We start from the raw sequence: 13,355 nt of genomic DNA on the forward strand, positions 1-13,355 counted from the left end.
TCAGGACAGCTTGATTACACACACACACACACACACACGCACACACACAGCCTTTGAGTATCCAACAGCACATGATGTTCACAAAGTCCTTATTATCCTAATTGTCTTAAAAGAAAAAACTTAAACTGTGTCAACTGCTGCGACCAAACATGAAGGGAGGGAGATAAATAAAAGAGAAAAGAAGAGGAGGCATGACTATGTCATTGCTGTAAATAAGACTAATTGGTTAACAACAGGCTGAAGACTATCTCTGTTATTATGGTCGTGATTACAAATTTAACAGGAAAGTAAATCCTAGCTGGGTCAGTGGGTCAGTCCTCCCTGTATGTCCCGAGGCTGGAGAGAGTCTTGTGATGTTTTCTGTAGAAATTCGGATGATTCTTGATATACAGCGTGTGGTGCGGGGGAGAGATTAGTTAACTTAGGCGAGAAAGGCAGATGGAGAGCATGATGAAACAGTGAGTTATGGTTTCAGTTTAAACTGAAGTGTCAGCTTACCAAGGCCTAATCATACAGTATGCTTGGAGAGAGCAAACATTATAAATAGACCCCCCCAATAAACAAATCCAGCTGTTTTCTTCCAGAGCCATGTTTCTGAGAATAAAACGCTCGAGCAGGCTGAGGATATACAATCGACTAACGCTCACTGTGCTTTACCTCTACACAGCTGACAGACAGAAACTCAGCCATAGAAGGGGACATAAGGGAAAAAAAGAGCTGAGGAGAGTGAATCCAGGATCCACGTGGGCCGAGGTGGATTGTGGGGCAGGGAGACATGCCAGGGCTCGCCAGTAGAAAGTAGGCCAGCGCATCTGCCAGGCAGACGAAAACATGCTGTCACTGCTGAGAGGAAGGGGGGGGGGGGCACATTTTAAAGACCCAACGTAAAAGGACCATGCGTGTTCTGTGCGCAGGCTGGCGTGGGCGTTCTAATTTTTCCTCCACATTAAAAGCATGGAATAATGTAGAGCAGCAGTTTGTTCTAAAGCCTGCTGATCCCTCCATAATCCGGTCCTCTAGTGCATCCTCGGGGCAGTCAGGATATAGTAGTTGACTGGTTAACGTCTCTCCAGCTCTCACACACAGTCTTGAAGCAGACCCTGCTTGCAGCCTCCTCGCCAAGGGCACAATTGTTAACCAAATTCCTCAGTGAATTCAGCTGAGGCACCCAAAATCCTGGCTACTGGCTGGTTAGAAGGTCTTTTGCTATTTATTTTTATTGAAAGAAGAGTTAACAAAGAGCAGCTCCTCAGTGATTAATTCCCCCCTCGCCTCCTAGTAGTTCCTCTGTAAAAATTCTTGGACTCACGGTGAAATTGTGTGTTTATCCTGCACTCCCCTTTCCATGTAAACTTGCAAAGCCTTGAGTTTGGAGCAGGACAAGATTTTCTTTGCAACAGCTAAAGCTCTGACTTCTGCCTGCAAATTAAACGGCTCTAATCTTCACTCAAAGTCTGTCCGACTCAAATCACAGATTCAAGAATGAACCGTCACTGTCAGATATTTTGCTGACTGCTACAAATTCGGCTCATAATTGTTGCACATCTGACAACTTTCTCATTCCAGTAAACTATTTTATTTTGGATGAGGCAGATGAGATCAATATCGGCTAAGTGGCGAACCCCACTTATTATTAATGCTCGAGTTGTCAGTGCATCCTTACAGTAATTAGGTGTGATTGTATGGCCTCTGGTTGTTCGCTATACAAGCAAACAAATCAATACCTCACAAACACGGACATGGAGCAGAAAGACCTGAGTGGTGGATGGGGTTGGAGGAGGGGTAGGTCCATTTCCCTAAAAGCTTTAAACGTTGAGTTGAGTCGAGGCATACCATGCATACTGCCCCCTTTCAAAAGAATTACAGCCCAGCCCTGTTCCTGGCACACAAATCTGGGTCTATACTTATCGAGACCATCAGAGCAGGAGTAAAAGCATCTTATCAAACTATCAATCAATGTCGTCTAGAGCTGCGGAGCTGTTCGGACCTGTTCGGAGATCCCAGCAGGTGGGGAGTGACAGGACAAATTAAAGTGTGGAAACATGAAGAAACTTTTGAGTTAGAAATAGCAACGAGATTCTTCAAAGACAGCGACTCACTGGATTTAAACTTATTTCGTCTGTCTGTGCCCAACATCGCTTCATCTTTAAAAACTGTGTCAACACTGCAAGAAACGGTTAACATAAATATGCTAAAAATAACACTACCACTCACAGATAAGAGAAAACTGTAGACTGTATGTTAAATCATATATAGTATGTGACTCATATGATTAGGTAACAGCATAAAAGCTTAACTTATGTAAGACTAAATTTAAGCAATTATGTGGTTTATTATATCCGCTTGGCTTATGAAGCTCTGTTTATACAATTTAATAGCTATGGCGTCATACTACTGTTAAACCTGATTGGTGGGTTTTTATTTTTGTTAACTAATTAATATGCTACTAATCATACTACGCAGGCCCAGTAGCTCCTACCAGAATGACACAGCATTCTGTTTCCTGTCAAAGTCAGATAAGTAAATTTGATAAAGCACTTCAAATCTTTTTTACATAATGAAAGGTCATGATCAACACTAGAGTCATTTGTTAAGTTATTTGTCTTTCTGATCTATAAGGATCCCTCTTTGACTATTCCAGCTCTCTGACGCACATAAATCCATAATGTACACAGGAACCTTTCTCTAGGATGTAGAGTGAATAGACAGACATGCTTCTATGTGGAAACTTGCTGTGGCAACAAATAACTCAAGTTACCAGGTGGAGGAGAGACTGCTGCTAAAAACTTGCAATGGCCCAGCTCGCACCTAACTTTACTTTTATTATTTCTTTGCGCATTTCATTTTTGAAAATGTAATGTGAATATAATTTTCTAACCTGCAAAATACCCTGGAGCAAGTTGGAAATGTATACCTTACTTAATGGTGACCAAGCTCTAAATGTTACCTGATTCATATTGTTTGATGTAGTGTTGTTGTTGTGTTATATCTGCCTTGTAAGGTGACCTTGAATGCTTTGAAAGGCGCCTTTAAATAAAATGCATTATTATAAGTCTGGAAGCTGTAAAGTGAAGTCTTTAAATCATCCTGTGAGGCGTAGAAGAGTGCTCACATATCTTAATCATCTCAAGGCTGATGTTGCATTCCTCCAGGAGACTCATCTCCGTACTGCTGACTAATTCAGATTGAGATGTGGATGGACAGGACGAGAGCATCATTCCAACTTTGGCTCCAGCGATTCTAATCAGTGGGAAGTGACTCCATGGGGTGGTATGTTATTGAAGTTAGTTGACTGTACGGATTTCCTGTTATTTTAGCAAACATTTATGCCCCCTATTCCTTTTCTCCCCCAGTCCATAATATGATGTTCTCATGGATAGATTATTTCTTTATTGACAAAAACTTCTAATGGTAACTGTTTGTGAATATCAGTCCATAGTCTTCTCTGATGATGGCACGTCTATGAGGATACGCCATCCAGGTGCAGACCCCCTTTACGACTAATGGAGACTTACCCCTTTGCTTATTTCAGAAGAATCTTTCGCAAATTTCATTAAATCTGAAATTGATTTTGTTGTCGTCCATAATCAGACTCCGGGAATATTGTCCTCAATGGCCTGGAGTCATACTTAAGGGGGCAGGTTAACTCTTATTGCGTAATGCAAAAGAAACCTAAGACAAGCAACAAGCAGTTGACGGATGATATTTTGAAGTTATATAATGTACAGCCAATTACCCTCAGATGACATACTCCAATGTCTGACACTTAAAATAGAGTTTGATATCCGTTCGACGTGCCAAGCAGCAGCATCTTATTTTAAAGTGTAGGCATGGCTTACATTAGAGGACCGCCAATCAGTGCATACTTGAAATAAAGCACACTGACCACCACTTAAAATGAATTCCTCCTTTCATTGCAATTTTTGTGTAATTTGTATCTTAGATTTCTGGACAAGGGGGTCCGACGTCTCCGCTCCTGTTAAACTAGCTAAACTGTTAGCACTAGCTATACAACAGGATATTAATCTAAAAAAGGAATTAACTGAGGAGGTCAAGAGTGTAAAGCATAGCATAAAGCTAAAGAAATTTGGCAAAAAGTCTGTCTATAAAATAACAAATCATCCAAAAAGCGACTTAATGCCAATCCACATAACTGCCAAAAACAACTCCTGTAATTTAACTCCTTTTAAAAATCAACACAAAAAAGTTAAAATATCTATGAATCTGGATTACACAGAATTATAAAGACCTCTACAAAGCTAACTTCCAACTCTTGATAGCCTGTCTGAAATGGGACATTAAAGGATGGGATTTGCTGCCTCTTTCTCTGAGTGAAAGGATCGACACCATCCAGATAAATGAATTAGCCAGGCTCCTTTATGTGTTTCAATGTCGTTCTATATTTCTGACCAAATTCTTCTTCAGCTCCATAGATAAGCTTCTATCAACCTTTATCTGGAACAAAAACAGAAAGGTATATGGAAATACTGCAGAGGCCTCATCTCCAGGGAGATAATGGCACCCTCAAATTTTTCACATTTTTAATGACGTACTGTATGAGTGACAGACGACTGATATCTATAAATGGCAAATCATGGAGAATGCATTGTGTGTGCTCATCTTCTTACCAGCTCTATTGTGCTCTGAACTCCCACTCGTTTCTTATTATATGACTAACCATGTTGTTGCACAGTCAGTAAGAATTTGGAACCAGTTTAGGAGGTCATTTACTCTCTGCTGTCTCTCCCTCTCTGCTCTGATCATGGCTTGAAATTAACTTTTTTTTCCCTCAGTGTCCCACAACTGTCCCGAATTCTACTTTCAGACTTAACAATCAACGTCCCAAATTGAAGTGCTTTTTCCCCCCATCCTAAATAGCTGCTCATTACACCTCAGTACAAAATAGTTACAATTACAAAATTATAAACATTTAAAACAGTACAATTATTATTGAGGCACTTAGATACACTGCAAATGGGAAGATGACTTAAATGAACACATTTCACATGTAAAGTGGGAAGTGTGTAAAATGAAAAAAAAAAAATGTATTTAATTTTACTGTATAATGAGGACTCACATTTTAATATCACACCCTTGCCACTCCACTGAAAGAAAAAGCACCACTGAACAAAATATATGTCATTATGAGTCATAATAAATCATCAGACTGGGTGCTGGTTGTTTGGGCATGGCTTCGAGTTTTCATAGGGACTGGCTTTGAACACAGCTCCCTATTTGATAAATGATGACTTAGACAGTGAAATACACATAACAGAACAATACATATGAAAATTAAAATGCTTTCATCAAACTAAATTTAATAGATATATCAGGTTGCAAGAGCAAACACATTTTTACCATGGATAATTTATTTAAAATACTGGGTATAAAATAATGTAATTATATCCTCTGAGATGAGTAAGCGAATGTTTCTTCAATCTGTGAAACGCCTGCATAACACCACATTTATCGACAGTGAAATGTAACACACATCCTCTCTCTGATACCGAGCTGCACAAAAACACCCACAGTCACAGTACAGTGGCAACAGTTAAGCTGTGATGATGGGATGCCTCGCACTAGTCCCAGTCAGACAGGGATCAAAGAGGCTTGGGAACCCGACATCAGGAACATCGGTGGAGTACAATGGCGCAGAGAATGGGACTGAAGGACGCAGTCATGTGATATAATGTAATTTGATAGGAAAAGCCACTTCGTCAGTGCGGGTTAGCATGGGTGGGCGTGGATATAACAATGCATGCACATTCTCAGTCAGTATGTATGCATCAGCAGGCACAGCAGGGGAACAAAATCCCATCAAATATTCACCTAGGTACATAATGTACCCATGCGCTGCAACGTGGTGAAACATTTACATTTACTATACGTACTCCTATGTAAACACAGGGGGTCCTAACTAGTATAGATACTCCAATGCAAACAGAGGTTTCCTGACTAGCAAAAAACCACCACGTTTAAAACATAAAAGTGAGGAAACTGACATGAATACTGCTGTGATATTTTGGTAGCGAACAACATGTTACATCCACTGTACCTACATCAGCTGAACCAGTGAGCCTGCTGTATATTTCCTTGTTTGATCTTGATGTCCACAACAAATCTAATTATTTTAGCCCATTAAATAAGATAATGTGATCTTGCTATCAGCAGGCGAATTGAAAAAAGTAGGTTTGATAGCATTGTTATCTCTTTATTTGTGAGCTTCTGCAATACCAGCCCTTATTAGTGTTAGTACACAATGTTCTTTAGTAGCCGTGTGTGTCAGCTGTGGCTGGGGCCTCTCTCTGTACGTCGACCTCACCCATGCATTTAAAAAGACACGAAGGCAGTCACACACTTGCTGCATGCGAGACTCAACAACTTAACAAGTAAAAAGAGTGAGACGCACACACAAGCATGAGAGTCAGTTGGTAGCTGGAAAAGGTAAACAGTAAGGAGCAAAGGAGTGAGAAAGGGGGAGGGGAAGAGAAGAGAAGAAACCAGAGCATTTCACGAGGAGGAAAAAAGTGCCTCTCTAAGAGAGCAGGAAAACACAAAGAAACCAGTGATTTTGATGTAATGAACCATCAAGAACTGAGCACATACAGTATTTAATCCAATCACAAACATTTTAATACATTAAAATAAATGAGGGTGGAAAATATTAATAACTTTAATTGTTTCCTAATGCATTTAAAAACCACTGACACTGTTCACTGCACAATGACAAGAAGGGTAAATAAATATGTTCAAACAAAAAGCTCAAATGTCAAACAGTCAATCACTCAGCTCTGCTCCCTTTGCCAAACCCTCTTCTCACACATGTAAAAAACGCAATTAAACTACTTTAGCAGTGTGACGCCTGCCTCCACCTTAAAGACCTAACTATCTCCACCCTTATAATACTATTCACCAACACAGTAAACTATTTTCTAACCACTGACAAAGCCTCCAGCTATTGACCTGCATTCATCTCTCACTCACTGCCAACCTATTCTCAGAAATGTATTATGTGAGTTACAGCATCCCACAAAGAAGTTCCTGCTGCCAGAAAATTAAGCATCGTAACATATCATGCTCCTTTTTAATTATTTAAAGCCAGTTATTGTCACAAAATTCATTTGCATTCTGGAGATGAAGTTATGATTCAAATGGAACTGCTAAGATTTTAGTTAGGAGATCATGCTTCAAATGAGCCTGTTGAATTTCTTTGCTGAATAAAGGAAGTGAGAGACACAATGGAAACTGAACATTTTGTTTTTCTCTTCCGAGGCGAAGAATGGTAACGAGAGACTTTTGGACATTTTATCATGATTTTTTTTGTTGCGATTTTCCCTCAGACATAAAACCAGACACTATTCTTTAGTCATAACTTTCATTCAGACTTCACTTAAATATTGTGTTATCAAACTATTTCTCTGGTTCATTACTCACTGTCCTGTTGTCTGAAAGTACCAGCTACATGTGACACTGACTTACTGATAAAGAGAGAACAGCTACGTTCATGTTTCATTAAGCAGGGATTTTACTCCTCTATTAATGATCACTTCCTGTTCACCACGGTTGTGAGAAGTGAAAAGTCAGTCTGAACTCACCCCTGGCATCATCCTTTCATTATCATTAACCAGGTTTTTTTGTTTTTTAAATTGCAGTTTGATTTTGAGATTGTTTTTAAAACGGCGCCCTCGCCTCAGACACTGGCTCATCCTCAGGTGTTGTCTCACTCTGATGACCTCACATAGGATATGTTTGTAATGAGGTATCATCGTTAACATACAGACAGCCGTGCAGCACAGAGCCAGCAGGGCCAGTAGGGTGGAGAGCTCAGTGAGCTCAGCGGTCTCCATGGCCAATGGGCAGGAACAATAGTGAGCTCTGGAGTGCCAGTTCAGCTCTGTCTCCCCAGATAAAACTAAAGCTGCCAGCCTGCAGTGCTAGACCTTGGCCTGCTACGACAATAACAACAACAGAAAGATGAACTCTTGGTTACTCAGTTACTGAGCCTTTAGTCTCTGAAAACAGAGGCTGCGAGAAACGTTTTATAGCTAAATTTCAAGTCAGGGATTTACAAGGTATAATGCAACTACTGTCAGCTGATTGGACACAACTGAGGCGGGCAAATGATAGAAGCCTTACAGAGGATTTGTTTTAACAAGTTGGCGACCGCTGGTCAAATTAAATGAGTAGTTAGAGATGTAATTTTTCTTAGGATTGGTCATGGAATCAATCAATGGTTACCTCATTAAAAATTCAGTAAATGTTTTTTCAATTTGAAAACCCAAAGCGACTCTTGTCAAATGACCGATCGGCTCAGCAGGGTTAGGAAATTGCCCCGTGTTTAAAAAATGCATGGGGCTGTCTGTGTTAATGGGAGATGTGCTACTTTATACACCAGTGGGACTAGACAAGGAAAGAGAAGAAAAGACAACTATGGCCAAAAACAAGAAGTCTGAGCCTGAAGAGGATGATTCTGCCTTTCTTTTGGTTTGACACATGGGTCAACTGTCATGTTTGCTTTGATAGATAACCTCATGACTTTCATTGTTTTGCTCTGGACGTATCGGATTACATTCTCTATGAGTTAATCAATGCTTTAGATATAGAGCAACTTAGATATAACACAGAGGTATACTGTTGTGTTTGTATACCTTTGCTCAGATATTTTGTTAAGAAAACCAGACCCTCACTACCACCCCCAGTGTGTTTACACAGTTGCACTGGGTCAAAGCAGGTATATTTGGACACATTGTCTGAGAACATGCATGTCTTACCCGTGCATGTATGTGCCCACATGCACATGTCTTGCACAACGTGACAGTAAAGTATGTATATGTATAAGTATGTATGTTTACCATGAAGGTTCAGACATCTGCAGCTCACTCTAGATTGATAATGATGTCCTTCAGACAATGTTTTAGGGCTGCGGCCAAAGACTGCTTATTATTATTATTATTATTATTATTTTTTAAATCAATTAGTCTGTAACATGTCACAATAGTGAACAATACATGTCAAGAGTTCACAGAGCCCGGGTTACTTCTTTGTCCAAAACCCCAAATGTTTAATTGCTTCAACCTGCTTAATAAATGACTAATCAATCAATCAATCAATCCATCAATCAATCAATCAATCAATCAATTATCAAATTGATTGTAGATTATTCTTCTGCCAAATGACTTACTGTTGCAGCTCTTGACTTTGTAACAGACTGCATCGATCATACATGACTGGACAATGTGTTTCAAGTTCTCCAAGTTGGGTTAGACCACTTCACTAATCACATCAGACTGTGACTCAACATAAAGTCAAAATGTGGCAACGAGCCGTTAAAACTGCTGAAATGTGGCACATATGAGGTGAATACCAGACAGACACACTTCCACATTTCAGTTGATCCTTTACTCTTTGATTCATCTGTGCTCACAATGCTCGGACATTCTGTGACAACGACAACCAAGCACTGACAGAAAAAAAAGGAGTCTGCCAATGATGCAAGAGCTTAAAAGGAGAGGAAAATAAAATACACGTGTATGGACACACATGTTGTAAATCACAGCAGCGGAGGGTGCAACAGGACCATAAAAAACCACTGGACTGAAATGAATAGCTGGGAAGTGATGACCTTGGGGGGAAGGGGCGCTATGGCAAGCTTTGTTATCTTCAAGTTTCAAACCCCCATCCCCCTTTCATGGTCGGAGAAGTCAAAGACAAACACAGAGCATTCTGTGTTTCTCCGTTATTTGCTCTCAGTGGCCAGTACAGGTGATGGTGAGAAATACAAGCAGTATTGTGAGTGATAACAGGCTCCCTGGCCACTGATAAACACAGGCAACGCAAGAAGGATCCTATTATGCAACAACTGCCCCAAAAAAAGGGAACTTTTATGATGTGGCAGAACACAGTTCTTTTAACGAGAGGGTCCTCTACCTATTTACTGCTTTCCTTCACTGGCGCTCACATGTCCTATGAGAAGGTTACAGAGGACACAGTTGAGACAAAGGAACTCTCACAGTCAAGAAATATTTTGAGCTTTTGTTTACGTCAAACCATCACCCAGGAGGGGACTCACAGCAGAGTGTGTCATTGGATTCATGAGCTTCAAATTGGAAATTACCTGATTCTGAATAACTCCATTAAGCCTGTTAAGTGATTGTGAGTTTGTGTTTAAGTTTGCAAGCAGGATTGCTCAAGACCTGAAGCTATGTGTTAGGAAAACATGATATGGCAGCGGGGAGTGACTCAAAGCCCATATATAGATCTCATTCTATAGAGGATCTCAGAAAGGAAACAGGTTGGACCAGCAAAACGCTGCAGTGTTCTCTTACAGGATTGGTGTCAAAATATTCAGCAAGTTTTAAGTCTTAAAATCTGAATAAAAACACACCACAGTATCCTTAAGAAATCTACATGGTGTCAAATTGATTTAAATTCATAAAAGACTAATCAAATTATACAACAGTGGAGCAAGTCAGTAGCAGCATGTGCACAACTTCATTTTACCTGCACATGCTCTGAGAATTGTTATGTGGCTTATTAAAAACAGTCTGCAGTCTATTAGAATATAATACAAGATCCCGAGCTGGTCAGTTGGCTGCAGAGATATCTCATGAGTGCTAATCGCATTACACAATAACAATAATCTTCAAATGGCTGTGAAACTAATAAGCCGATGATACAGGGATAGAATCTGATGAGGACAAGACGCGCAGCGGTTTCCCTTGAGCGTGCTCCTGTAGAAAAGCAATAAAACAATATCCAATTGTGTACTTGTCTCCTGGGTAGTTTTACAGCATGTGTAATTAACAGAGGGATGCGATGTGAGAGGCTTGCTGACACATTACAGTCAGCTAACGACCAACCAAAACAGTTCAAATCTAAAATACCGTGTATGTCTGCGGTGAGCTATTATTACTGACAATCAACCTGGCTGGAAATGTGCACCCTCACACAAAACACTCAAGCACACATGCGCACAGGTTCCCCAGAGATGCTGATGTCAACAGTCTGCGCTAGCATACTGAACGCACAGTAAGACCCCTGTTGCTGACTATGTGTGAGTGACACATACTGAATACAGTCTGCTGTGCTTCTTTGAGCACTGCAGCATAAAGATCTCCAGCCGACTGCCGACTAGCTTACAGCAGTCTCATGGTAATATACTGGGGACATTTTACACAGAGAAACAAATAAAAGCTGAATCAGAAGAATCAAGATTGGCCATGACCATTTCAACCAGCACAAGGTTATTAAAAACAGCAGGTGAGGCCCCGATTACAGAATGATGCCCCCCCCCCCTGCAGTCCTTTGCCACAAATCTCCTAATACAGAGACTTCAGACTACAGACTTTCCTTGCCTAAAAGAATCACTGCTGCCTTGGAAACCTTAGGATTACTGCAAGGATTGCATTCCCCATCTCTCTGTTCCCACTGCGATGTGTGAGAGTTGGCACAGAGGAGTGAGAAGCCAGCGGCAGCACGCTAAAAAGGGCTTGCATTAGTAATGAAGCCCGTGCGTGTTGTTGCATGGTCATTAGTTTGTTTGTGGGAAAGTGGAAAAAGTGCATCAACGTTTTATGCAAACACCTGACACGCAAGACTGTAATCCTCTCTAGTTGTTACCAGGGACTGAAGGCTCTCTCATCCATTGATTTCATTTATAATAATTCAATATTCTTGTAGACTTTTTAAAGAATTTAAATGACGAAGTACAAATATGTTGCTCCTTCAGTCAATGGTAGGCTGAATCTTATCAAAGAAATGAAGCCTTTTAAAATAATCTAATCTCATTTTTCTTCAGAAAAAAGTACAAGGGTTACAAATAACCTGAGACTGAGTGAGAGGAGGCTTTATCATAGTCTGATACAGTTTTTAATTCAGTAACCAGCAAGCTAGACATTTTTTTCCCTTTTGAAACAACCAAATATTAAATTTTTTTAAAACTTATTTTATGCCAATCTGTGCATCTCTTTTGGAAAACATGGAAACTATGGAGAAAGTATATTAAATTCTGTGCTTGATAAAGTTATACTCATTAATGAAGACATTATCCAATGCTAACTGTCATGATCAATGGGCTCTCAAATTAATTTCCAATTCAACAGAGAAACAGAGAATTTAAAAACCTTAATTGCTTTAGACTTTAATGATCAAGAACCTCAAGTATGAATGAAATGGATATGATCATTTTGCACTGTGTTGCCACTGGAGAACCACCAATGGCTCTGTATTGGTATCATTATGTTATAATTTCCTGGAAACATCTAAATGAAAATGGAAACACACATGAATTAAGAGTATAATGTATAAGAAATCAGCTTAGTTTTTTAAGATGTACACATTTTTGCGTTGTTACTTTCTTCAACTCATAATCCAACCACTGACTCTAGATTGTATGTGTTAATTGTAGCTATAGTGTGTAGCTTTGTATTTTGTATGTGTCTTGTGTTTGTTGTTCTGTTGTTATATGTTTTAAGATTGACCTACTAAAGAAACTGCAGATGAAAATTAGCTATAAACTAACTCTGGTACAGTACATCAAATAGTAACAATTAAGTTTAACACCGTACACGATCCTTATAAACAAATCACTGCTTCCATTATGATTATATGAACTCCTGAGGAACACAGCCATCCACCCTTTAGATATTTCTGTAATATGACAGTGGATGGCTATCACATACAAATGACCATGGCGGTGGGGACAGAAGTGTACCATCATCAGGCCACAACCTGGATAGTGGCTGCTCCTGAGTCACCAATCTGGATAAAGGTGGCATGTGGGCTGGTTTGTTAATCCCATTTCACAAACCCTGCATGTTGCTACCTGCGCCACTGAGATTAGTCATGATTTGTATTGATCTGCCAGATGTCACCTCTGTATGCATTTCGAGCAGAACTACAGTCACTAATTCCAATATTGAAACTCACTGACATGCAGAAAGTAATATCATATGTGTTACATCTGTACAAGAATAATGCTGCTTAATTAATGATTTTACATTGTGTTCCTATCTTAATATTGACTGTTATTCCTCAGTGTTTTGCAATTGGTGTATCCTATGTTTTCTATCTGTCGGTTAATGACTGAAGATGGATCAATGATTACTTGTTTTAGTGATTTAATTAGACATCAGTTTGGTGATGTGGATTTGACGAGGACGTATGCATTGTAGATAAAGATCATTTGATCAAATCACAATACAATAATAGTTAGTTGAACCCCTACGTTACACAGAGAGAAAAGTATTATGGCAGTACTATCTTGTCAGTCTCAGTCTGAGTTTTTTTTTATTTTTTTTATTTTTTTTACAACATTAACATTACCAGACAAATAACGTGGTCTTTATCATCACAAC

General features: G+C 39.6%; 1 protein-coding gene across 1 annotated transcript in view; it reads right to left on the minus strand.

Annotated features, from left to right (window-relative positions):
* Nucleotides 1–13,355, minus strand: part of suco (SUN domain containing ossification factor) — a 41,849-nt gene that overhangs the window by 27,832 nt on the left and 662 nt on the right. The window lies entirely within an intron of this gene.

This window comes from Scomber japonicus, chromosome 7 (assembly GCF_027409825.1).
Source record: "Scomber japonicus isolate fScoJap1 chromosome 7, fScoJap1.pri, whole genome shotgun sequence".
NCBI lineage: Eukaryota > Metazoa > Chordata > Actinopteri > Scombriformes > Scombridae > Scomber > Scomber japonicus.